The following is a 25,573-nucleotide window of genomic DNA, read 5'->3' on the forward strand; positions in this document are numbered from 1 at the left end:
TTCCCGGCATGTAGGGGCAAGGCCCCTGCCGCTTTTGGTTTTGCCGGTAGGGGCGATGCCCTTGCCCCTCTCAGTCTCCCTCTTTTGTTTCGGCTGGCAAGGGCGATGCCCCTACCGCCGTTGGGGTTCCTTTGGTAGTGGCTTTGCCCTTGCCCCTCTTTTTTCCTCGGCCGATAGGGGTGCACCCGTTGTCTCTGCCCCTTTCCTCCTCTTTAGACACCAAATGGTAGGGGCTTCACCCCTGTCATTTGGGCCATCAAACATGCAAGGCAGTCTCCCTGCCTCTCTGTTCCTGCTAGGCATGGCGATCATCTTACTTCTCAGTTATCATTTAAAATATCCGTTGTATGATAGGAATCTAAATGTTAGAAATTGTATTGTATTGCATATATAAATGTGCATTGCAGGTGCGCAACAAAACAACATGCGTGATGCTTAATGCTAAGCATCACATGCGGCTTAAAATGCCATGTGAAAAGAAACAAAAAAAATGCAAATGCAAAAGCATGCAAATCAGGTAAATACCCGTGGTGAGTAAGTGATGCAAGCGCATTACATGTTATTTACTTTCTTAGATGCAGCACTTTTTTGCTCACACACTCACTTAGTTGTAGATATCTATGACTATTTTGCTAGAGTTTGGAGATCATGCTGAGCATGATTTGAATGTACGAGAATAGAAGTGCTCTTATTTTTGTAGTTCGGATTTCATGCTAGTCATGGTAATAGTTAGCAGGATATTAAAGTGTGTTTGCTGCAGATACATGTTTGACATTGTTGTGATATGAATGATTGAATGCTTGTATGAAGTTATTTTCTATTTGATTATGCATTCCATGTAAAATTGTATCATGAAAACATACTTAAATTTAATGTATCGTGTTTGTGAATGTAATTTCATCTTTCTAAATATCCTTGTGATGTGTATAAATATGTGTGATGGTGTTATACATGAAAGTATTGAATTATCAATGCATGCATAATAATTCATGGAATTGCATTTTATGTTAATCATGTTTGTGATAGAGGGGAGAAGAAAATTTACGCATTAACTAAAACAAAAAAATTGCTCACCAACAATCCTCAAACAATAATTTATAACAGATTTGTAAACCACAACAAAGTGTTAACCAACTCAACACAAGCAACAAGCAAAATGAAGACTGTATGACCTACAATATGCAAATTATAGCAAACCAACAAGGAGAAATCAATCATTATATATATATATATATATCAAATCATTACATCCACCATCAATGCATGATAAATTAAATATTTTCTTTATCATACCATTATTATGATTCTTTTTTAACTGATGAAGATAATATTCGTAACATTATAGGACAAAATGACTGCAAACCATGAATGGATATACTGTAGGATAGTTGATAATGAGATATCGCTTGAGAATATGAATGGTGTTGACAGTTTTATTGAATTTGCAATGGCAAATGTCAGTATAGTGGATCCCACTAGTCAGATCAGGTGCCTCTGCACGATATGTAAGAAGGATCGATTTATAGAACCTCATGATGTTAGACATCACCTATACAGGAAGGGTTTTATAAGTGGTTATCAGAATTTGATGCTTCATGGTGAAGAATTTTGAAACAATTTTGATACACGGGTGGATGTGGTGCACGATAATCTATATGTGAATTTGATATTTAATGTCGTAGGACCAGAACTAGGTTCTTCTATGGGTCCTAGTGATGTGCCAACTGAGGTAGAGGAAGAAGCAACAAATAATGTAGCTAGTAGATTTTATGACTTACTTAGAGATGCTGATGAGCCACTATGAAATGGATGTGAGAGTCACACTATCTTGTCGGTAGTTCTTCAACTACTGAATTTAAAGTCAGAGTATAATTTGAGTCAATCATGTTTTGACCGTCTGTGCTCTATTGTGAAGAGTATGTTGCTCAAAGATGAGAAATTGCCATAAAATTTCTACCGTGTGAAGGTTATGGTCAACGATCTAGTTATGGGGTATCAAAAGATAGATGCTTATCCAAATTACTGCATGTTGTATTTCAAAGATCAAAGAAATAGCAGATCATGACCGTCATGTAGGCATCCTCGATTCAAGCCAAAGACAAGGGGCAATGCTAGCATGAGGTCAAAAGAAGTGTCATACAAGTCACTCAGCTACTTCTCTCTCACCCTTAGATTGCAACGATTGTATATGTCTTCGAGGACAACTAAACACATGAGATGACATGCAAATAAAGTTTGATATGATGAAAACAAGATCACGCATCCTGTTAACGCGAAAGCTTGAAAGCATTTTGATAATACTCATCAGACCTTCGCAATGGAAGTGAAAAATGTTAGGCTCAGTTTATGTACAGATGAATTTAATCCATGTGGAGGCAGATCAACTCCATACTCGTGTTGGTTGGTATTTGTCACCCCATACAACCTTCCTCCAAACTTGTGTATGGAACGTCAAAATCTTTTCTTGTCTTTATTGATCCCTGGTCCGACGTCTCTGGGCCAAAATCTTGATGTATATTTAAGGTCATTGATTGATGAATTAAAAATACTGTGGCATGACAGTGTTCTCACGTGCGATGCCAACAAAAAGTAAAACTTCATTATAAAGGTTGTTGTTCTATGAACAATTAGTGACTTCCCTACATATGATATGCTATCTAGTTGGAGGACGCATGGGAGGTTGGCATGTCCGTACTGCTTAGAGGATACAAAATCTTTTAGATTGACACATGAAAAGAAGCCATGTTGGTTTGATTGTCACCGTCGATTTCTGCCCAGCAACCATTCATTCTGACAATAAAGGAACATGTTTCGAGCAAACATAACTGAAATAGAAGGTCCACATACACAGTTGTCTGGCACAGAGATCTTAAGACAATTGCGATTATTTCTATATGAACTGACAGATGCCCGTAGTGCGATGCCCTTTTTTGGATTTGTGAAGGATCACAATTGGACAAAAAAATCTATATTTTGGGAACTACCATATTGGCTGACCTTATTGATACAACATAATTTGGATGTGATGCATGTGAAGAAACATGCGTTTAATAATGTGTTCAATACGGTAATAAATGTCAAAGAGGAAATGAAGGATAATCCGAAGACCCGTATGAATTTAAAAGTAATATGTAAAAGACTAGAATTGAAACTCCAAGAGTACAATGGCAAAATATTGAAACCAAAGGCAATGTGTGTGCTTGGACCAGATCAAGTAAAACAGGTATGTCAGTGGTTGAGACAATTGAGATTTTTAAATGGATATGTCTCTAACATTGCTCAGGCTATGAAGATAAACAAGAGACAATTATATGGGTTGAAGAGCCATGATTGTCGTGTCATCATGCAACAATTGATTCCCCTAGCATTCCATGATATGTTAGACAAACCTATATGGGTGGTATTATCTAAGTTGAGTCGATTTTTTAGAACATTGTGTGCATCGGAAGTTGTAGTAATTGAGGTAAAGAATTTCGAGGATTCTATCGTCACTATTACTTGTCAGCTAGAGAAGATATTTTTGCCAGCATTTTTCAACGTTATGGAACATGTTATGATACACTTGCCATACAAACTTAGGGTTGGTAGTAGTGTGTAATATCGGCGGATGTACCTATTTGTAAGGTATATTTTTATTTATATTTTTTTCTCTAATGCTATTGGGAATTTATTGTATTACGAGATGTATATTGTTGACAAATGCATGTTTGACCTCAAAATAAAGGTTCAAAATAAAAGAAGAGTAGAGGGTTTAATTTGTGAGGCATACACTTTAGAAGAGATTTCAAATTTCTCATCTATGTACTTTGAGCCTCACATTCCAATACATTACACTTTCCCACCTTGTAATGATGATGAAGAACAAGTGATTATGCCTGACAAACTATCGATATTTAAACCACTTGGAAATGCCTTTGACAGTTGCCGGTCAAGAGCAAGACACAACACAAATCTATATCCTTTTTAATTGCTTAGAGATCGACCCCTACATCGAGTAAGTATATATAATATGTTACACTAAGTTCTCTACGTACATGGTTCGGTAATATAATTATTTGTTAATTGCAGACGATTTGATCTGGAGTTGCGAAGAGAACTTCCACATCTCACTGATTCAGAAGTATAAAAAGAACGTGAAAATAAGTTTGGGGCATGGTTGAAAGAGTTGGTAAGGACGATGACATATATTCTCTCCGTGTAAACAACAATATGTTACTTAATTAGTCGTGTTTACCGTCATTGTTTATGCTTGTAGGTTCGCCATGGTGATGTTAATGACCAAGGAATATATGATTTACAAAATGGTCCGACCAAAGTTGTGCAATGTTACAACGGGTACATCGTAAATGGTTATCGATTCCATACAAAAGACTACAGTGTAAACAAGTCAATGATGAATAGTGATGTGTGTATTAAGGGTAGTAGTTACGGTGAAAATAAACTTGACTACTACTGTGTTATAGAAAAAATAATGGAGTTGACTTACTTAGGCATAAATAATAGGGTAACTTTATTGAAGTGCCATTGGTTTGATCCCACAACAACAAGAGTTGACAAAGCCTCAGACATTGTGGAGGTGAATCATAAATCAAGGTGTGGAATATATGAACCATTCATATTAGCATCACAAGCTCAATAAGTTTACTATACTTCATATCTGAATACAAGGAAGTCAGATAAAACAGAATGGTGGGCAGTTTGCAAGGTGAAGTTTAAACTATACCCTAAGTATGATCAGTTACAGAAAGACATGATTGTTGAAGAGGGTGATTACTATCAATCAGATGATATGTATGTCTTCTCTTATGATTACAATGTCATACATGGTATGCATATCACATCTCCATTGTTTGATGACACACATATGGAAGAATGTGATCCAAATGATATACCATGTAGATGGGCCCCGAATGAAGAAGAAGGCAAAGAGGACGAAGAGGAAGAAGAATAATATGAAAGTCAAATAAGTGATGAAGAAACATACTCAAGCTAGTAAAATACATCTTGTAATACATACCACATCACTTTCTCATATGCTCTTATTTTTGTAGTTCGAAGACCATACAAGTCATGATTATAGTTAGCGGGATATTGGAGTGTATTTGTTGCAGGTACATGTTTGACATTGTTGTGATATGAATGATTTGAATGTATTGCCATGTTTGATGTGACTGTATCCATGCTTTCATGAAGTTATTTTTTATTTGATTATGTATCCATGTTTATGAAATTACACATCATGTTATATTCCTTGCATACTTAGCATGTACATACATAGTTCATGCATAGTTATAAAACTAATTCATGTAGGACCTTTAAATTTTTATATTTCATGTCCATGCTAAGATCAAGAGTTATATAACTGATCCAACTATTTTTTTTATTTCTTAGAATATGGTCCGTGGAGGTTACAGTGGTCGAGGACCAAGTGGAGGTCGTGGGACATCATTAGGTAGATGTCTTTGTGTTATATTTAAATATAGACATTCATTGTATTTTTGCTTATATGTTGATATAAAAATTGTTACTTGTTAATCGTCTTTATGGAATCTCAGCTCAGTGATAGCCAGTCTCAACCTTTGTTTTCACATGATGCTTCGATATGTATATCATTTAAATAATTGTATACTTGATTAGTTTAAAAGTGCATTTTATAAATTTTTAAATCATTATTTTGTAGATGATGTTTCGCCTACACATGACCCACCTATACCAGGTACTCATACACATCACGAGACAACGCCGGATGCAGGGTCTTCTCAGTCTGACACACAATGACTCATTCAAATAGTGTATATCGATAGTCGACCATAAGTATTTCATTATCACTTGTCCAATACTTATCTTATAAATAGTGTATATCGATAGTCGATTGTTAATGTGTATCAATTTATGTGCAGCACGAGGCTCGAGCCATAAGAAGTAATATGAGAAATTAGGAAGTCACTAGTTTCACATCTTCCAAGATCGGTCGCTCAATGAAAAGAGTACTCGAAGGAGGTGTTGGATAGATTATGGTCCTTATTCATAGTATACAATCGTTTATCATAACTAATGTGTTTTATATTTAATTTTTTATTATAATCATGTGTACTAACTTTCTAAAATTATTTATAGGCTTTGAATCGCTTTGCAACTGCGAAGGAGGAACAAAACGTGAGGCTAATGTGGCAGAAGGTGACTGCCAGTCGATTTGTCGACATGCTGCACAATATGAAGACTGCAATAATAAAAGCAGCTGGTGGGATAGTAGAAGGGCCATGATCCTTCTACTATCAGGACAGATTATTGGGATACAATGTGCGACAAGTGAGTGAGCCATGAATTTCGAAACCGCTCAGCAAAGGCTGCACAAAACTGAGTAAAGATGCCCGATGCCCACAGAGGTGGATCTAGAACTTTTGAAAGCCACTAGAAGAAAATGGTAACTCATCAATATATATTGTCAAAGTTATAAGTATTTTTGCATACTTTTTAATTGATTTTTTTATTATTTAACCTTGAAGGAAGCTGAAAAAGGAGACATTGTGCCTTACACGGATGTGTTTGTTAAAACACATAAACGTAAGAGCATATGAGAGTTCATATCAGAGAAGGCGAGAGCGACAATGGTATGCATTTATTGTATTAATAAACATTATAATATATAAGTTACCATGAATTACATTATCATAAACATTATAATTCTTAATTATTAATTCATACTGTAATCATTACTTTGTAGGAGTCATACAAGCAATAAATGGTAGAGCGATAGTGATAACTCCACTCAGCATCCGCCTTTTGATCATGCAGCATGGGTGACTGCAACCAGTGAACCAAAAAAGGGTCGTGTGTTCGGGTTTGGCAGTAACATGAACACCACACCAGTCATTGCCTCCTGCAGCCAAGGCTCTCAGAGTTCTCCCGCCAACATCAACTCCCACCGTCTGATTGACCCTGCTATTCCTTAGGACGATGTTTGCCAGCTTCTTCAGAACACAATTAGTGACTTTTTACATGAAGTCATTCTCAACCGTGTCCATAATGAGCTGTGCAACTTTTATCGAAACAGGAAAACTTCGTCTGCATTTAACATGAGCTTCGGTGCCCGTCAGGTATAAAGTTTTATGTCATTTATTTCATGTTGTTAGATTTCAAGCTAGTATATGCATGATTGAATACATATATTCATGATTGAATCACTATAAATTTTTGACACCTTTAAAACACATATATGCATGATTGAATCACTATACAATTTTTACGACAACCTTAGAACACATATATGCATGATTGAATCACTATGATTTTTTTTTACAACTTTACAACACATATATGCATAATTGAATCACTATAAAATTTTTATGACACCCTTAGAACACATATAAGCATGATTTCATCACTATAAAATTTTTTTGACAACCTTAAAACATATATAAGCATGATTTCAGCACTATGAAATTTTTGACTGCCTTATAACACATATATGCATGATTACATCACTATGAAGGTGTTTTGATAACCTTAGAACACATATATGCATGATTAAATCTCTATGGAAGTTTTTTGACAACCTTAGAACATATATAAGCATGATTGAATCACTATGAAAGTTTTTTGACAACCTTAGAACACATATAAGCATGATTTTATCACTATGAATTTTTTTTGACAGCCTTAGAACACATATAAGCATGATTTTGTCACTATGAATATTTTTGACTGCATTATAACACATATATGCATGATTGAATCACTATGAAAGTTTTTTGACAACCTTAGAACACATATAAGCATGATTTCATCACTATGAAATTTTTTGACTGCCTTATAACACATATATGCATGATTGAATCACTATAAAATTTGTTGACTGCCTTATAACAAATATATACATGATTAAATCACTATAAAAGTTTTTTGACAACCTTAGAATACATATAAGCATGATTTCATCACTATGAAATTTTTTGACTGCCTTATAACACATATATGCATGATTGAATCACTATGAAAGTTTTTTGACAAGCTTAGAACACATATAAGCATGATTTCATCACTATGATTTTTTTTTTACACCTTTAGAACACATATATGCATGATTGAATCACTATATAAATTTTTATGACAGCATTAGAACACATATATGCATGATTGAATCACTATAAAATTTTTATGACAACCTTAGAACACATATATGCATGATTAAATTACTATAAATTTTTTTAACACATTTTGAACAGATATATGTAATATTGAATCATTATAAATTTGTTATGACACCCTTAGAACACATATATGCATGATTGAATCACTATGATTTTTTTTTGACAACCTTGGAACCCATATCTGCATGATTGAATCACTATGTAATTTTTTTTACAACCTTAAAACACATATATGCATGATCAAATCACTATGAACTTTACTTTTGTTGACATCCTTAAAACACATATATGCATTATTGAATCACTGTGAATTTTCGTCGTCAGCCTTAGAACAAATATATAAATGATTAAATCAGTATAATTTTTTTTTGACAACCTTAGAACACATATATGCATGATTGAATCATTATAAATTTTTTTTGACAACCTTAGAACACATATATGCATGATTGAATCACTATGAAATTTTTTTGACTGCCTTATAACATATATATGCATGATTAAATCACTATGAAAGTTTTTTGACAACCTCTGAATTTGGTTAATGTCCTTCACTTTATTGCTAGTCTATATGTCATTTAGCCATGTTACTTTGATTGCCTTAGATTCGCTGCATTATATATAATTTATTTCATTATATTTTGTTTATCAATACTAACATTTCGGTTCTCTTGTAGGATGCTGAAGATGATTAGCGTAGAGGAGCTGATGGAGGCATGAATGAAGGGGCAAATTGAGACAACAAAGAGGATGATGCTCTGAATCTTGGCGAGGATTAGATTCATGTGTTGAATTTGTTTCATGTACTTGTTGTTTCAAACAAAACTCTTTGTATATGTTCACTTGTAACTAATTAGAACTTGGCGAGGATTATACTAAGTTGTTAAATTTGTTTCACTATGTATTTTTTATGTGTACTTTGTTTTTTATACACAAGTTATATAAATTATATAACGAGAAATTTTTTCTTGATATTTATATTTCAAACAATTTTTTTTAAATTTGCAATAGATTAACGACGAATATTATCTGTCGCTAATATCCACCACCAATTTAGCGACAGACTAAGGACAAATATTTATGTCTCAAAAACTGAATAAGCCAATTTTTTGCGACAAAATATATTCCATCACTAATCCGTCGCTAAATTGGCGACAGATATTAGAGACGAATATGTATTCGTCATTAAATTTTAGCGATGGATTATTTAGCGACATATATGTATCCATTACAAAACCAAATCAGTCCTTATTTAGCGATGGATTAGTGACGGTGTGATCATCGCAAAATTTTTCCTCTCTTGTGATTTCTCTCTCTTCCTCCTCTTTTCCTTTCTAACCTCTATTTCCTCCTTTTTGAAGGGAGAAAATAAAAGAAAGAAAGAAAGAGAGAAGAGAAATGAGAAAGGGAAGAAGAGAAGAGAAACTATTTTGCGCGGTCTCACTTGACCTTGATTTGAAAAGATTTAAAAGATTACTCGCCTCCATTTTTGAAATATTTGCGGGAAAACTGGGAGACGGGATCCGCTCGTCGGTACGAGGTTCGATCGTTCCTGGCGCCTTTACCAGGGGTAATCGAACCAAGGATCGAATCTATGCCTTTTGCTTTGCCTAAATATTATCTAAGGATTTATTCTAAATCTAAATGTACAAAGAATCATGTTTGTGCAATGCAAGGATGTATGCTCTTTTTGAAAGATGTTTTTGAAAATCTCCAAGTATTTTGAGATGAACTTTGATAAGGGAGTGAAGAAATGTTTGATTAGAACTTGAGATAGATCAGAGGAGTTCTAAGTCTTTGAAGTTGGGAAAATGTATTTTTTATTTTGAGAATGACTTGAAGCTTTTGAAGATGAAAGGAAATGAAATTTCAAAGTTGGAAAATGGACTTTTGAATTTGAATTTTGAATTTAAGAAGGGAAAATGAATACTTGAAATGGAATTGAATTTGGATTTAAGTTCGGAATGGATCTGGGATAATCAAATGGTATTTAAGGATAGAAATGGATTTAAGAGATTCAGATTAGATCCGAGAATTTAAAATCTAAAATTGGAATTGGATTTCGGATCCTAAACAGAGTGGGATCCGAGATTTGGATCTAAAGTCTAAGATCCAAAGTGAATTGGGTTCTGGATCCTAGAATGGATTTGGATCTGAAGTCTGAGATCCAAAGTAGAGTTAGATTCTGGATCCTAAGAATTGGAATTTGGATCTGAATCTGAGATCCAAAGTAGAGTGTTGAATCCTAGATCCTAAAGAGGAATTGGATCTGAAGTCTGAGATCCAATATGAGTGTTGAATCCTGGATCCTAAAATGGATTTGGAGTTTAAATTCAGAAGATGAATCAAGAACTTCCAAGTTTAATTTGAATTTGTAAAATGAATTTTAGAAATTGAATCTTTGAATATACAAATGAATTTTAAAGTCAAATTAGACTTTGGATTTGAAATTTAGAAGATGAATCAAGAATCTCAAAGTTAAATTGAACTTGGAGATTGGATTGGAGTTTTGAATGAATTTTGGAATGTCAAAGTCGAATTTGATTTTTGAAATCTGATTTGAATCTGAATATGAAATCTCAAAGTTAAATTGAACTTTGAGATTGAAAATAGAATTTTAAAAAAATGAAAGGATGAATCGGATTTGATAAGGATTGAAGATAGGTTGAGGAAGATATTTACATTTACTTGGAGTTTTTGAAAAATGAATTTTTGAAAGTATGATGTAATTTTATCCTAAATGATGAATGAATTTGAAGAATTTGAAATCGGATTTTGAAAAGATATTCCATTCTTTAGATGAATTAAAAATAAGATTGAAAATATAATACATCCTTGACTATGGTCATTGAATGTATTATATAATAATCTATATTTAAATTCAGGTGAAGAATGAAACACATTTGGTGCTTTTATAGAATTTAAAATGAAATTAACTCTCAATATACCCTGACTATGGCCATTGGTATATATTTTGAGTTAATTTTGAGTTAAATTCTGATAAAAGGAGAGAAATCTTAAGGAAATATGATGAATTCTGAAAATGGATCCAGTGTGGATCCAATGTTATTTTGTAAAAGATAAAAATACTAAGTTTTGTCCACACCCTGACTATGGCCATTGATGTGGATCATCGACTTAGTATCAATTACCTCTTACGAAATGGTGCACGTGCCATTCGTGTTTCACCATTGTGAGATTTTTTTCGCAAAAAAAAAAGAGAAAATGATGTGAAAAACAAGCAATTCTAGAGAAATATGTGTGCTCCTACATTCTGATCTAGTGTAAGGAATAAGAATTTCTTATTACGATATTAAATTGAATTTGAGATTTGAATTTAACATTCCTAAGCTAAAATGATATTTTTAATTTACTTCCTACAAAATAGAGTTAGTGAAGCAAGGACACAACTTGAGGGAAATAGTGGAAAACATCAAACCAAAATCTATATACATTTGACTAATGAAGATGTATATACCTGAATGCCTAATGACTGAGTCACCTACATGATCCATTTGTAAAAGCAATTTGTAAGATGATACAAGAATGTACTGAGATATAACAATGTGGATATGAAAGCAATGCCACAAGAGGTATGCTAAAGGGGAATTGATTACTAATGTAGGCTGCTGATATATGTTATGTATTGAAGGTGTATAACAGATGTGCATAAGTGGTGCTGGAGGTGCTTTTGAAACTGTACCAAATGTGTCACATTTGTGATAGCAGTGAATGAAGGCAATGGGGGATTGAGTGCCGACGAAGGTATGCAGCAGTGGTGTGCACACAGCATCCATGCGTGTATTTACAGCAGGAAACGATGTACGGTGGCAATGTGTTGAAGTTTATGGGGTATAGTTCACTGTTGTTCATATGAAAATGTTGGAATGTGAATATTTAGTCTAATAGGGGATGCAACATCAGTGGATTGGTCATTAACTTTTATTTGGGCTACACCTGCAAATTGATCACTTAATTGGAAGACACACCAACTTCGACAGGGCTGGATTCACTTTAGTATTCTGGATTCTTGAATCTCAGCCCAGCAATATGAGAAGTCATCTCTTACCATGACAAATCCATTTGCAGCAGAATGAGTTTCAGCAAGAAAATAGAATTCAACAACAGAAAATATTTACATGGTGGAAGATACAAAATTTAATAAAGCATTGTGTTAATTGAGCTAAAACGCCACCATTGGATTGTCTTCTAAGATGTAAAGCAGAACCAACCTGTCAATTTTTAAGGCTTTCTCATTTGTAGCTGGTCTTTCAACAACAACATATTTGGAACTGAGCGTCTTCAAGAGCAGAGCAAGATTGAGAACTAATGTTCTTACCTGCAAAGTAGAAAATCATTCACCATTTAGATTTAGTAGTAACGGAGGATTGAAAACAGGGTTGCAAGTGTCATGGGATACTAGAGATGAATGTACATATGAAAGGCGTATTAACACTTGCATTGAATATATTATACTGTAAACGTAAATATAAATGTTAAACCGACTTGGCCATGCTGCAGAAAATATGAAACCGGTGGTAGTTTTAGATAAGATAGAACTATTGAAAATTTTATTGCTTGGTACCTGATTTGGAAGTGGCTTTCTAAAATATTTTCAGAACAATCACTCAATGTATCATGAGAGAAATCACCATTAGGGCACTCTGACATATCAAATTGCCAAGGTCCATCATCCTCCTTGAAAACTGAGGTATTGGAAGCCCCTCCAACTATGAATATATACACCAACGGGACAAAGATTTTTCATGTAAGATGAATCAAATTTCTTAACGCCTGATCATGATTGTTAGCTGCTAGAAGATAGCCATCTGGTGGCCAAGCAACAACTTTACACCCAAAGCACCTTCATGTGCTTGGTGTATTGAATGTAAGTACGGAGAGGCGTAAGCACTGTTGAGAAATGATAACATATATATAGTATATAATATGCATGGGAATGAAGCGAAAGGCTGCACAGACATACAGATTTCAGGTTGAACATATTGCCATAACTAATCAAGAAAGATATAAGTAACAGCTATAACAAACATAAGGTTTTAAGCTAAAAAAAAAAGCACTGTTCTAATTAGGATGAAATTTCAAAGAATGCAGATATCATCCAACGGATTCCAGTGGAGGAATCTTTCTTACCCAGTTCATCATAGCCCTTGGTAAGCACTGACCAGACAACCATGGTTTTGAAGCACATTTCTTGAAAACTCTCAGCATCCGTGAGCTCCCTTTTACTAAATGTAATTGTACTAGCTGGGACGAGTTCGATTTTCGACCATTCTATCATAAGCTAGAGGAAGATCTGGAAGTAACTAATGAGAGTGGTGAAGATGCAAATGGACAAAATAATGAACATATTGATGTCATAGTGTTAATCGACCAAGGGGTACACCAACGATGTTAGCATTCAAGCTGTACTAAAAAAAAAATGATGCCTCTCAAACAATGAGTCTGCTGAACCAAAAATCATGGATATGTAAGAGAATGCAGTTCATTGTTATGGATATCAACAAGTGCACAACGTCAGAAGCAAGCAATACAGGATATACAACAAAATCACACTCTGTCTTGAAACAACGTAAATTTACTGGGATGGACCAGGTCCAATGCTGATAAAACCAAAAGAAAAAAAAGAAAATAAAAGAAAATAAACAAAATAAAATGAAAAGTAACACAAATGATGGGATGTGGGGTGATAAAGAGAGATAATCAGACATTAATTGACAAAGATCTTGATGGATTGGTGTTTGAAGAAATGGGATCTTGATGCTGTCAAGATATGAAACCATATATTAAGAGACAAAACAAAAAATGAGGCATAACAGATAATCATAGCCACAAAAAAAATAAATAAAGATGAAGAATCGAAAAAGAAAAAGAGCATACCAGTCGATTGTCAAAATGGGATTAGAAATCTTATGCTATCCAAAAATTGAAGTGATAAAGAAAATCAAAATTAATACAAGCTATGGATTGTTATGGCATACAGGCTTGAAATTGCGATGATGCAGCTAATAATGGGCGTATCAACTTAGCATGAATATAAATAGACCAAAGAAACTCAAATAAATCAGAGAGGAAGACGATACTGGAGTAAAACTCCATTAATATTGCGATATGCAAGTGGGTGCTGCCATAGGTGCGTTAATGGGGCCAGAGCAAAGAAAAGGGAGAAGAAGAAAGAAAAAAAAAGAATAAAAAAAAGAAAGAGAAAAAAAAAGAAACGAAAGAAAGAAATGAGAAATAACAAAGGGAAAAGGGGAATATACACGAAATTGCTAGGATATGAAATGCACAAATAAAAAATAACTAGAGGGAAACAGATATGAAGAGTTTGCAAAAGAAATGTAGAATTTGAAAATGGCGTAAACGAGAATTTACCCTTACACAACTAATGAAAAAAAAAAAGAATTTGTAAAGCAGAGAACCGGTGTTGGAATTGGGAAATCCCATTTACTGTTGCACAAAGGGAGGGATTGATAGTGTTATAGGCAAATCAAATCCCTCCATGGTGCCTTGATGGGGCGATGAGACCAGAGAGTTCGAAGAGGAAATAAGATAATAACAGAGGAAGGAAAAAAAAGGGACTTACCAAATTTACAGGAATTCTGAAGGAGTGAGTCGAGATCTCTCCGATAGCTTCAAAAGATATCCAGGGGAAAAGGGGATGCGTAGAAGAGTGTGATGGTGAGGTGAGAGCGGATCTGCTATGGTGCGTACCTCTGCTGAGATCTTGAAGTTGTAGGCAGCCTCTTGCTTCAGCCGACAGGAAAAGGAAGAGGAGGATTAGGGAAGAAGAACGAAGAAGAGGTGTGCAGAAAAGAGCAATGGTGGGGTGAAGACGGGTCGTGAAGGAGAAGAAGGTGGAGAGGCAGAAGATGGCCCAGCAGGATGAAGAAGAGGTTTGTTAAATAAGGAAAGAAGGGAGAATCGAGAATGGGTTTGTTAGCGATGGATGGAGGAGAGAGCGTGGTGGGCAGAGGAGGTTAGCGATCGGTGGTCGGCCATGGAGGGGCTCAATGGGGAGAAGAATGCCGGAAGCTTCGTGAAGGGTGGCGATGAAGGAACGAGAGTGAGAGGGGGAGAAGCTTCTGGAGTTTGGCCTCCGACCTTTTGCGAGAAAAACCCTAAAAACATGTTCAGTCCCTCAGATTTACGTAATTTCCAAAAGGAAGGTTCCTTCAACAAGATTTTTTTTTTTTGTAAAAAATGGTTTTTAGAATGGGTTTTTTTAGCAAAAATTGACTTTAAAACTCATTTTTTCTTGTAATTTTTTCAAAATTTTTGGTTTTTATGATAAAATCCTAAGATTTACGATAAATAAAGATTTAAAACTGATTTTTTTGTATTTTTGCAAAATATATTTACAAAAGAGAGTTTTCCGAGAAATTTTTTTTCTCAAAGAGGGGATCGGATCCGATTTGGATCAAAATTGGGTCAGAGCTAAGACTTTGGGTTCGAGTTCTGACGAATCCAAGGAATGAATGGAGTTTTTGGTTAAAATTTTACCCGGTTATTAAGAAGGCGGAGGTCAGGGGCAAAGAAGGAATTTTTGGATTTTTGGAAAATTTGGGGTGTTCACAGACGGATCATGACATTCGCTATTTTTTCATGAATTAGTGATGAAAGTAGCGACATATCAGTTATGTCGCTAATTAGCGACCAGGAAATTGCGATGAACGCTATCCATCACTACATCATCGCCAATGCATCGCTAAACAGTTCAGCGACAGAATTGTGACGGATTAGCATCAGATAGCATCCGTCGCTAATTCATAGAATTCTTGTAGTGCCTCATGACGTTTACACAAATATATATTGAACCTTTGAATATGGTTAAAATCACCGACGAGTTTCACAACATATTTGCGTAGACCTCCTGATGTTTGCAAAAATATGTTGAGAACCTCTAAATATATTTGTGCGGACCTCCAAACATTCACATAAATATATTTTGAACCTCCGTATATGGTTAAAATTATTGAGTAGATTCACAATATAATTGCATGGATCTCTTAACGTTCGCATAAATATGTCGTGAACCTCTGAATATGATTAAAATTACTTAGGATATTCGCAATATATTTGTGTGTACCTCTTCACGTTTATACATATATGCTGTGAACCTCCAAATATGATTAAGATCACTTAAGAGATTCACATAATATATATGTGAACCTCTCAACATTCATACAAATGTATTGTGAAATTTCAAATATAGTTAAAATCAAACAAAAGAGATTCACATGATATTCACAAGTTCTTTTGACATTCACACAAAATGTTATGATCTTCTAAAAGTTTACACTAGCATGATTTTAGACTCATACAAATACTTGTGTTTTGTTTTTTGTGATGCTTTTTGCCTCCTCAAGAGAACTCTAATTGTGTTATCCTCCAGCTCTATGTAATTCTTGGGTAATTTGTGTGAATGCCAGTAGGTCCATGCAACTATCACGTGAATCTTCTCAAGGATTTTCACCTTATTCGAAAATTGGTAAGATAGTTATGCTATTGTCATGAAGTCTCGATAAATATTATGCTAATCTCCTAAATGATTTTAACCATATTAAGAGGTTTGTAACATATTTGTGTGAATGCTAGTATATGCAAATCTCCTTGGTGATTTTAACCATATTCTCGTTAGGAGGTCCATGTAAATATATTTGAAGGTTCACAATATATTTGTGATAACTTTAAGAGGTTCATGCAAGGTTCACAACATGTTTGTGTTATAAAGTCACAACAAATATGTTGTGAAGTGCAAAATGGTTTTAAATAAGTACTCAGAAATCAATGATTTTGGACTTACAAATTTTTTTAACATATTTGTGAGTTTTTGTGACAACGTGCCATTTTACAAAGACAGTACAGTCATTTTTTCGAATTTAACATGAAACAAGACTTCTTGTCTGGTAGGAGCAAATAAGGCGCGTCACCTTGTTTGGGGACTTTAAAAGTTCAAATCTCAATGGTATCGTTGTATAACTCATAGGGGTCTGCCTAAACCTAGCTTGCCTGTAAAAAAAAACTTCTTGGTTTTGATTGTATTAAAAGGTAGATTTCTTTAGAAAAATGACAAAGATAACGCTGCTTGTGAGCTTGAAGCTGTACCATAACAAACTTTGATTGCGGTAGCTGATCATGCTTCCTCCATTGTACTTACTCACTCCATATTTAATCCAGCTCTCGGGAGATGCACTGCACCAGTGCACTAGACATTAATTATGTCCTTGTGGGGGCATGATTCTCAAGCATGTTGAGGTGAGTGCAGGCTGCACCGACTGTTGGGCGCAACAAAACAAAACAAAACAAACTCTCTCTCTCAAAATAAAAAATACAAGCAAAACAAACTTTGGTTCCCGGAGAGTCCTATTGTCCCTAAAGGCGTGAGTGGGGTGTCAACGGACCAAATAAAAGAAATCAATGATCAGATGGGATCAATTATATATATATATATATATTAGGGGTGGCAATTTCTGACACGACCCGCCAACCCGCCTCTTAGGCGGGTTCGGGTTGGGCTTAAGCCAACCCGTTTAATAAACGGGTCGACCCGCGTAACCCGTTTATTAAACAGGTCGGGTTCGGGTTGGGGGTATGCCAACCCGGCTGACCCGTTTAATAAACGGGTTAGGCGGGTGGGTCAACCCGCCAACCCGTCTGCCTGACCCGTCAACCCGACCCGCCAACCTGCCAACCCGATCCGTCAACCCGCCAACCCAACCCGCCAACCTGACCCGCGAACCTGAAAACCCGTTTACCCGACCCAACCCATTTATTAAATGGGTTGGCGGGTCGTGTCGGGTTACCCGTTTATTAAACGGGTCGGGTTCGTGTTTGCCACAGCCGACCCGTTTAATAAACGGGTCGGGTTCGGGTTGAGGTATGCTGACCCGCCAACCCGCCAACCCGCCAACCCGCCAACCCGACCCGATTGCCACCCCTAATATATATATATATATATATATATATATATATATATATATATATATATATATATATATATATATATAATTGTGCCGATCAATGAGATTTACATTTTAACCCGTTTAAAGATACGTTGGACGAAGCATCGCCATTGATTATGCACGAACGGTGATTCATCATTTTTTTCCGTGACTATGAGATTTAGTGACGGTCTTGACCGCCGCTAAATCTCTGGGTGAAAAATGACATTTAGCGGTGGCACTAAATATCCTTTTTTTGAAAAAAAACACAGAACGTGCGGCGTTCGAAGAGAAACCCGTTATATACGGTGATTAGTTCCTCTCAAAGACAGGGTTGTGGATAGTCTTGATTTTCACTTTTTTTTTTGGAATCTAACTTTCCAGAAGTGATTACATAGGGCTAGCTGTAAACGGATTGGATACCGTGAGATATCTGATTTGAGTCTGGAATGCCATTTCTTGATACGGATCCTTAAAATAAAACCCTAATGTGCATTTGGATCTGTTCAATTGAATTACTGTCAGGTTGGATTCAAATTAACATTTTTAAGTTGGATCTGGAGTTGATCTATTGTAATTTTTACATGTGAATAACTTGTTTTTGTTCTATTTTTTATGGATCCAGTATTGCCACATGAATTTCAGAATCAAATTCAATCCTACCTTCTCGGACCTAATTCGAATCCGAACATGGAATTCGATCTACTACTTACATTTTTTATTTGGATTCAGATCTGTATGGATTTTGCCCAAGTCCTACCCGTTTGCACCCGTAGATCTACATAGTCGTTTAACAGAAATAGACTCTCTAGATAATCCAATTATAACATGTGAGCAGGCCTTTATAAGGCTTAATTAAAAAGATGGACAGCTCGGAATTTTCTTAAATTAAAACTGGTAAAATCATTTTTTCTTTGAAGAAATATGATTCAATGGTTGGGTCTTAGCAAATGGATTTGGATGAAAACATCAGTGAGGTCCGATTTACAAAACATGGCTTGAAATATGAAAAAATTCAGCACTTTTCTTATCGTATGGACGGTTAGGATGAACCAACAGTAATGAAAGTCAATGTGATAATGTGATTGAGAACAAGGGCATCACTCACCTTGTAGCAGCTAGCTCGAAACTATCAATGGAGGCTCCACTTGTCTGGCAGGAGCAGTTAGTGCACGTCACCTTGTGTTGGGACATTGCAAGTTCGAAATCCCAATGGTATTAGTTGTATAACTGGTAGGGGTCGGCCTAACCTCAGGTTTCTGTCCAAAAGAAAAAGCTAGCTCGAAACTGGTGGACTGTATGGCCATGTGTTGATACCCTTCTAGTTTAGACTCATTTTTGACAGAAAACCCTCATTGTTTTGACCAGTACCATCCTAACGTTGGATTAACTTAAAATGCGTTTTGAGACTGGAGAATAAACAAAAGCACAAAAACAGTTTTATTGTTGTGAACTTTACGTTAAAATTAACATTTAAATATTCCTGCTGTCAAGGGAAAATTGCTTTAGTAAGTGGTGTACAACGCAGCAGTTTGGCTATCTTTTATTAAATTAATGTTGGTGTTACCAAAAGGTTCTTAAATGAGCCGCTAGGGATGGCAGTGGGGCGGGGAGGGGCGGGGCGGGGGACAAGGTTTCCACCCCCGCCCCGCCTCAAAATTTTATCCTCCACCCCCGCCCCGCCTCCGCGGCGGGGATGGATTTTATCCTCCACCCCCGCCTTCATCCCCGTTTCATGTCCTCCACCCCCGCCCCGTCCCCGTCCCCGCCCCATCCTCGTTTCCGCCTTCATCCCCGTTTCATGTCCTCCACCACGATCGACGCAGTCTGCACCCGGTATGCCTCCTCGAAGGCGGAGTTGAACCGTCTGAAAGCCTGCCTCGCGCTTTCGGCATCGATCACCACCGGCATCTCCGCCATGGCCGCCACGACCTCGCTGGGTACGTCTCGGTAGAGCTCCGCCCTCCCGTCGAGCTTGCAGAGGAGGCTGAGTATGAGGGTGGAGGCATACCCCTGCGACGGCCAACGGTGGTCGGCGACGACCCGGCTACAATGATAATGCGGATGGGGAAGGGGAAGAGGCGACGACCCGTCTTGGTGGCTCCAGGGTTAGGAAATTAGGGAAGGGAGTTAGGGTTAGTAAACAGTAAAAATATAAAGGGTTGGGGGCGGTGATGGGGCAGGGCCGGGACGGGGATGGGGCGGGGCGGGGCCGGGACGGGGATGGGCCGGGTCGGGGATGGGCCGGGGCGGGGCTGGGGCGGGGATGGGGCGGGGCGGGGCGGGGGAACGTGTCAGTCCATCCCCGCCTCCACCCCTGGACGGGGATGGATTTTAACCTTCGTCCCCGCCTCCATCCCCGTTTCATACCCTTCATCCCCGGTCCAAACGGGGCGAGGCGGGGCGGGCCCCCGCTTTCCCCCGGTCCACTGCCATCCCTATGAGCCGCTCCTCAAAAGTGAGTATACACATAGTCAAAGGTGATCTTAATGAATCACATTTTGGGCTGGGCTTTTGTCAGGCCAAGCATCTCCAACGGACCCAGTTGAAAATATCATGGCCAGAGTGACAAATATCACCGATATTTTGAAAATAATGTGAGAAATGCAAAATTTCCGGCCCCCGATTTAAATACCAAAATGTCATGTTATTTCAAAATATTAGGACATTATCATCTAAATTGTAAGGTTTATACTGATTATATCAGGAAAAAAATGGGTTATTTATTTTATATATTTCACTTCTATTCATTTTTTATGTACTTTTTCTTAATTTTTAATTTATTTTTTAATGACAAAGCTTGAGAAAGTCATCTCTTTACCAACCGGCTGGATTTGACACTCTTTACAAACTGCTACTCTGCTAGCTCCCAAACAACAACCAGCCAAGTGCAAAGTTGTTGAGAAGGGCATCCAATGTTGAAGTGGGCAAAAACCACCTCTATGTGATTGCAAGTGGATTATGGATTTGGTGCTGCCAAATATATATCATCCCCATCTCTCTCGATTTTTCATATCAAAGGTGGGTGACTTTTAACTGGGGGGCTTCTTAAGGGCTTAGTGTTGGTGATGTCACCTGAGGTCTGGCTTGCAGGAGGCATACCCTGATCTAGTTTTTGGCGAGGTTCCCAGTCAACAAAAAAAAAAAAAAACAAGATTCAAGGGGTTTGGCGTAGTGGGATGGGGGCCTAGACTGTTAGACATGCAGTCTAGGTTCAAATCCCATAGGCATCACCTCTTGCAAGCTGAAGCTTGGCCACTCCCTGGGTTAAGCTCTAGGAGTTTTATGCTGACCCTAGTGGTGTTGAGAGCTCTGTGAATTCCTTCAAATGTTGGGCGATTACTTTTGATACCAAACAGAGGCTCGGTGCACTGACTGACCCAAATCCGATTCAAGGATTTGGACAAATCCAACCACATTTGTTGGTTTGTTGGTTTTGGATCTGGATCCTGTTTTATTTAGATGTGACCTAAATCCAACTCACTAACGACCCATAATGGTCTCACTCAAACACGCTTTTGATGGTGATGTGACCACAACAGTAAAAAAAAAAACTAAAGAGAGAAAGAGAGAGCCGAAAGAAACATCAACAGGGGATCAACAAAGAGTTGAGCCCACAAGCAAACAACAGACCCAAAACAAAAGGCCGAAAGCATGAAGGAGAGAGAAAGAGAGAGAAATTTGGGATAAAAAAGAATGAAGCTTTTTCACAATAACTGTGCTTGGGGCACATGGTAAGAGAGGGGTTGTGAAAAGAGCAAGAAAAAGACAGGGCAGAAATGGTAAAGCAGAAACTCAGTGATAGGGGCCATGAGATGCATGGAAAGGAACTTTGGGTGATTGATGACAGGCCTGAATGAGCAATTATTACTGCATGCTTTGCAGCAGTGCAACTATTTAATGAGCAAAACAAGGAGGCACCAGACCAGTGGGACTCTCATAAATGAGGTGGCCATTTCTGATCTTGTGACCCCTCTTGGAGAAACCCATGCAGTGTGGCGTGACCAATGACCAATGCCTATGTGACCCTCATTTTCAATTTTGAATTTTGAAGCCCCTGTTGGTCAAGGGTGATTGAACATCCTAAACTTGTAAAGGGAAACGGTTAGAACAACAATTTATATAAATTGCAAATTGTCAGTTATTAACAAGAGTAATCAGTGGCAATCTCGATCCCTCATTAACCACAATAGTATATAACAGATATCTTAATATAACATTGTGCAGTAGACTCATTAGTACACGATAAACACACCTTAATGTCATGGTCTGTCTAGTATTAAACATAATCTGAATTTGGTGCTACTCAAGTTCACCAAATATTTTAACCATCTTTGAAACACTCACTTTTACTAACTGCTCTGTCCCAACAATACCGAGTAGACTGAAACTATCACTAAATCCATTGTAAGATCATTGCTAGTTCCAAAAGCCTAGTTCTTAACCTTTCCCAAAAATGACAAGGACACCCTTTTCTAGTTCCATGGAGTCTTTTATTTTTTTTGAAAGGCAAGCTGGGGTTAGCCACATGGGATACCACCTCGGTGGTGTTCCATTGAGTCTTTTAGCTAAACCCCTCTGGGGAAATGAAAAAGTATCCGTCTGGGTCTCCACACACGAGGTAACCCCCCCAAAAAGCCATAAAAAAAACATCTGTAAATTTCACAGATTAATCCCAAAACCGAAACAAAAAATTCAGCAAGGGGAAAACCCAAATAAAATTTACAGATAAATTAGACTAAAAAATAACCAAACCAATACTTGAATTGAGCAATGAATTAATCAACTAATTAATTAATTGCACATCAGGGGTAACCCACCAAACTTAACACCGGGCATTAAGCACCCTGTTCCCTTCATTACACCTCATCTGTTCTGTACCCTCCTCTTCTTTAAAACCCCTCTGCCTACATCTCTGAGACCACCATCAATGCCCCAGAAGAAGAGAGAGCTCAGTCTCACACACAAACACACAGACACACAACGTCCATCCCTCCCTCATCCAAAAGCACTCAAAATTCAAAGAACACCTCCAGTTTTCCTCACACTCTTGTTGCGTAGCTTCCATGGCCAAAAAGATGGGTTTCAAGTCACTCTTCATGCACCAGAAGATGTGGGTATGCAGCCACCCCAAAACTGAGTCCTTCAGAGCGACTGCAGACCCTTACAGGAGTGTCAACTCTGTGTATCTCGATTCGGACACGCTCTCGGAGCTCGGCAATTGGTTCGAGTCTGATTCTTCAGCGGCGTCGACGTCTGAGATCTCGTCTTCGGAAGATTCCGGCGAGATGCCGGAGTTGATTGTGGAGGGATTAGTAAAGGGGCTGTCTTCAGAGAGGTTCTTCTTTGAGCCGGACTGCACCAAGTCTATAGTAGAGGAAGGTAAGGAGAAAGGAAGCGGTCTAGACAGAGAAAAAGCTGGTGGGTTATTGTTGTTTAAGGAAAATAAGGTGGGGATAGTTTTAGAGAGAGAAACCAATGACGGGCTTTTGCTACATGAGAATGTGAAGGAGGTAGTTAGTGGTGATTTCGAGAGTAAAACCAATGGTCGTATGTTGACTCTTTGCAATCACTTGAAGGTGGGGATGAGTTGTCTGGAGAAAGAAGAGAATGATGATTATCATGATTATTCATTCAAAGAAGGTTTTGAGAGTAAGAAGAGTGATGGGGTGTTGGCTTTTGAAGAGAATGTGAAGGTGGGGAGTGGGTTTCAGAGGGAGAAGGATGATGGTTTCTTGGAAGTGGAGGGAAACATTATTGGGGTTTTGCCATTTAGAGAGAGTTTCTTGTTGTTGATGGATTCTGAGGACCCTTACATGGATTTTAGGGTTTCCATGGAGGAGATTGTGGATGCTTATGATCTGAGCGACTGGGCTTGTTTGGAAGAGATGCTGATGTGGTACTTGAGGGTGAATGGGAAGAATTCTCATGGGTACATCATTGGAGCTTTTGTTGATTTGTTTATATCACTTGTATCTTCTTCTCATGACCATGATGATGGTGTTGAATCCTTAGAAGATTGTGATGATGCAAAGAGATGAGTTTGTGTGTGTAAAAAGATGAGTATATTCTTGTTTGTACATTATTAGTTTTAGATGAATGGCACAAAGAAACACCAAGTTTTTTTCCTCTCTCTCTCTCTCTCTCTCTCTCTCTTGGGGTTTATCGTTTATGGACATGATCGAGGCAACGTTCTGATTTTTGAATGAATGGTGTGCCGCGCGCGTCCACACGCACACATACACAAACACACGTAGCACTCAAATTTGCGTGCATTTATGGTATTTTTGGAGGGAAAAATGATCTTTTTTTTTTTTTTAAAGGCAAAAAGGATCCCGGCGCCATCGTTAATGCAATTAATCACTACTGTCCATCCATCGTTACCCACCCATGACACAGATGAAAGCTGATGTTCATGGTGGACGCACAAAAAAAATAGAGATGTCCCATTTTGGGATTTTCCCTCTCAAATCCCTTTGCCTTTCTGCTCCACTGTTTCCTTCTTTCTCACCTCCATTATCCGAGATATAAAATGGTGGGTGACATTAATGGGACCTAGAGAGCGGAGGTTAGTGGCTGTGGTTGCTAATGTTACCCAACTTTTTTATAAGATCTATTCTCCTTTCTTATCCTTTCCTCATTTTACTTTTCATTGACTAATATATTTGTTATGGATCTGATTAGAGTGTCAAGGGGCCAGACTTTGATTGAATGTGTAATACTCAGCCATTGACATCTTAGATCTGACCTTCCCTCTAAAAAATTGTCAGATCCGGTCTTGGATTTCATCTTACAATAGACCTATTTAAGTCAACCCAAAAGAAAAAGGGTCTTATTGGACCCACATTTTACAAAACTCTAAGTTTAATACTTATCCGGTTCTAACATGGATCTGAACATGCACAAGCCGAAATGTATATATGCTGTCTAGTATGAACATATGGGTCAGATCTACTTTTCTATTTGTTTTTAGAAGTTTGGTTCTAGTTTACCCATATCCGACTCAGGTGTCATAATAAATTTTCAAATCCAGTTAAAAACTTGGACCCTATGATATGGTATCTGCTAAAAAAGATACATACTCAACGATTTTCATGTGAAAATGGGTGGTTACCCTGACTCAAATAATTCTAAATATATTTATCATGGATCTGATGCAAATTAGGATAAATTACCCTAAACCGAAAATAGGTAGAGGTAAGTTTACAAGATGTAATAAGGGTAGGTGTTTAAAAGGGCATTCATGTAGTTTTAATGAACAAAGATAGAATAGGAATTTTGGAGCGCTTTAAAGCGTTCCTCACGGCCACAGAGGTTAATCGAGGTCTTTATTTGACCATAGTCTGTAGGGATGGCAATGGACGGGGGCGGGGATAAGGTCTCCACCCCGGCCCCGTCTCAAAATCCGAACCTCCATCCCCACCTCCATACCCGCACGGGGATGGATTTTAACCTCCACCC

Source organism: Nuphar pumila, chromosome 14 (assembly GCF_984573655.1).
Source record: "Nuphar pumila chromosome 14, dmNupPumi1.hap1.1, whole genome shotgun sequence".
NCBI lineage: Eukaryota > Viridiplantae > Streptophyta > Magnoliopsida > Nymphaeales > Nymphaeaceae > Nuphar > Nuphar pumila.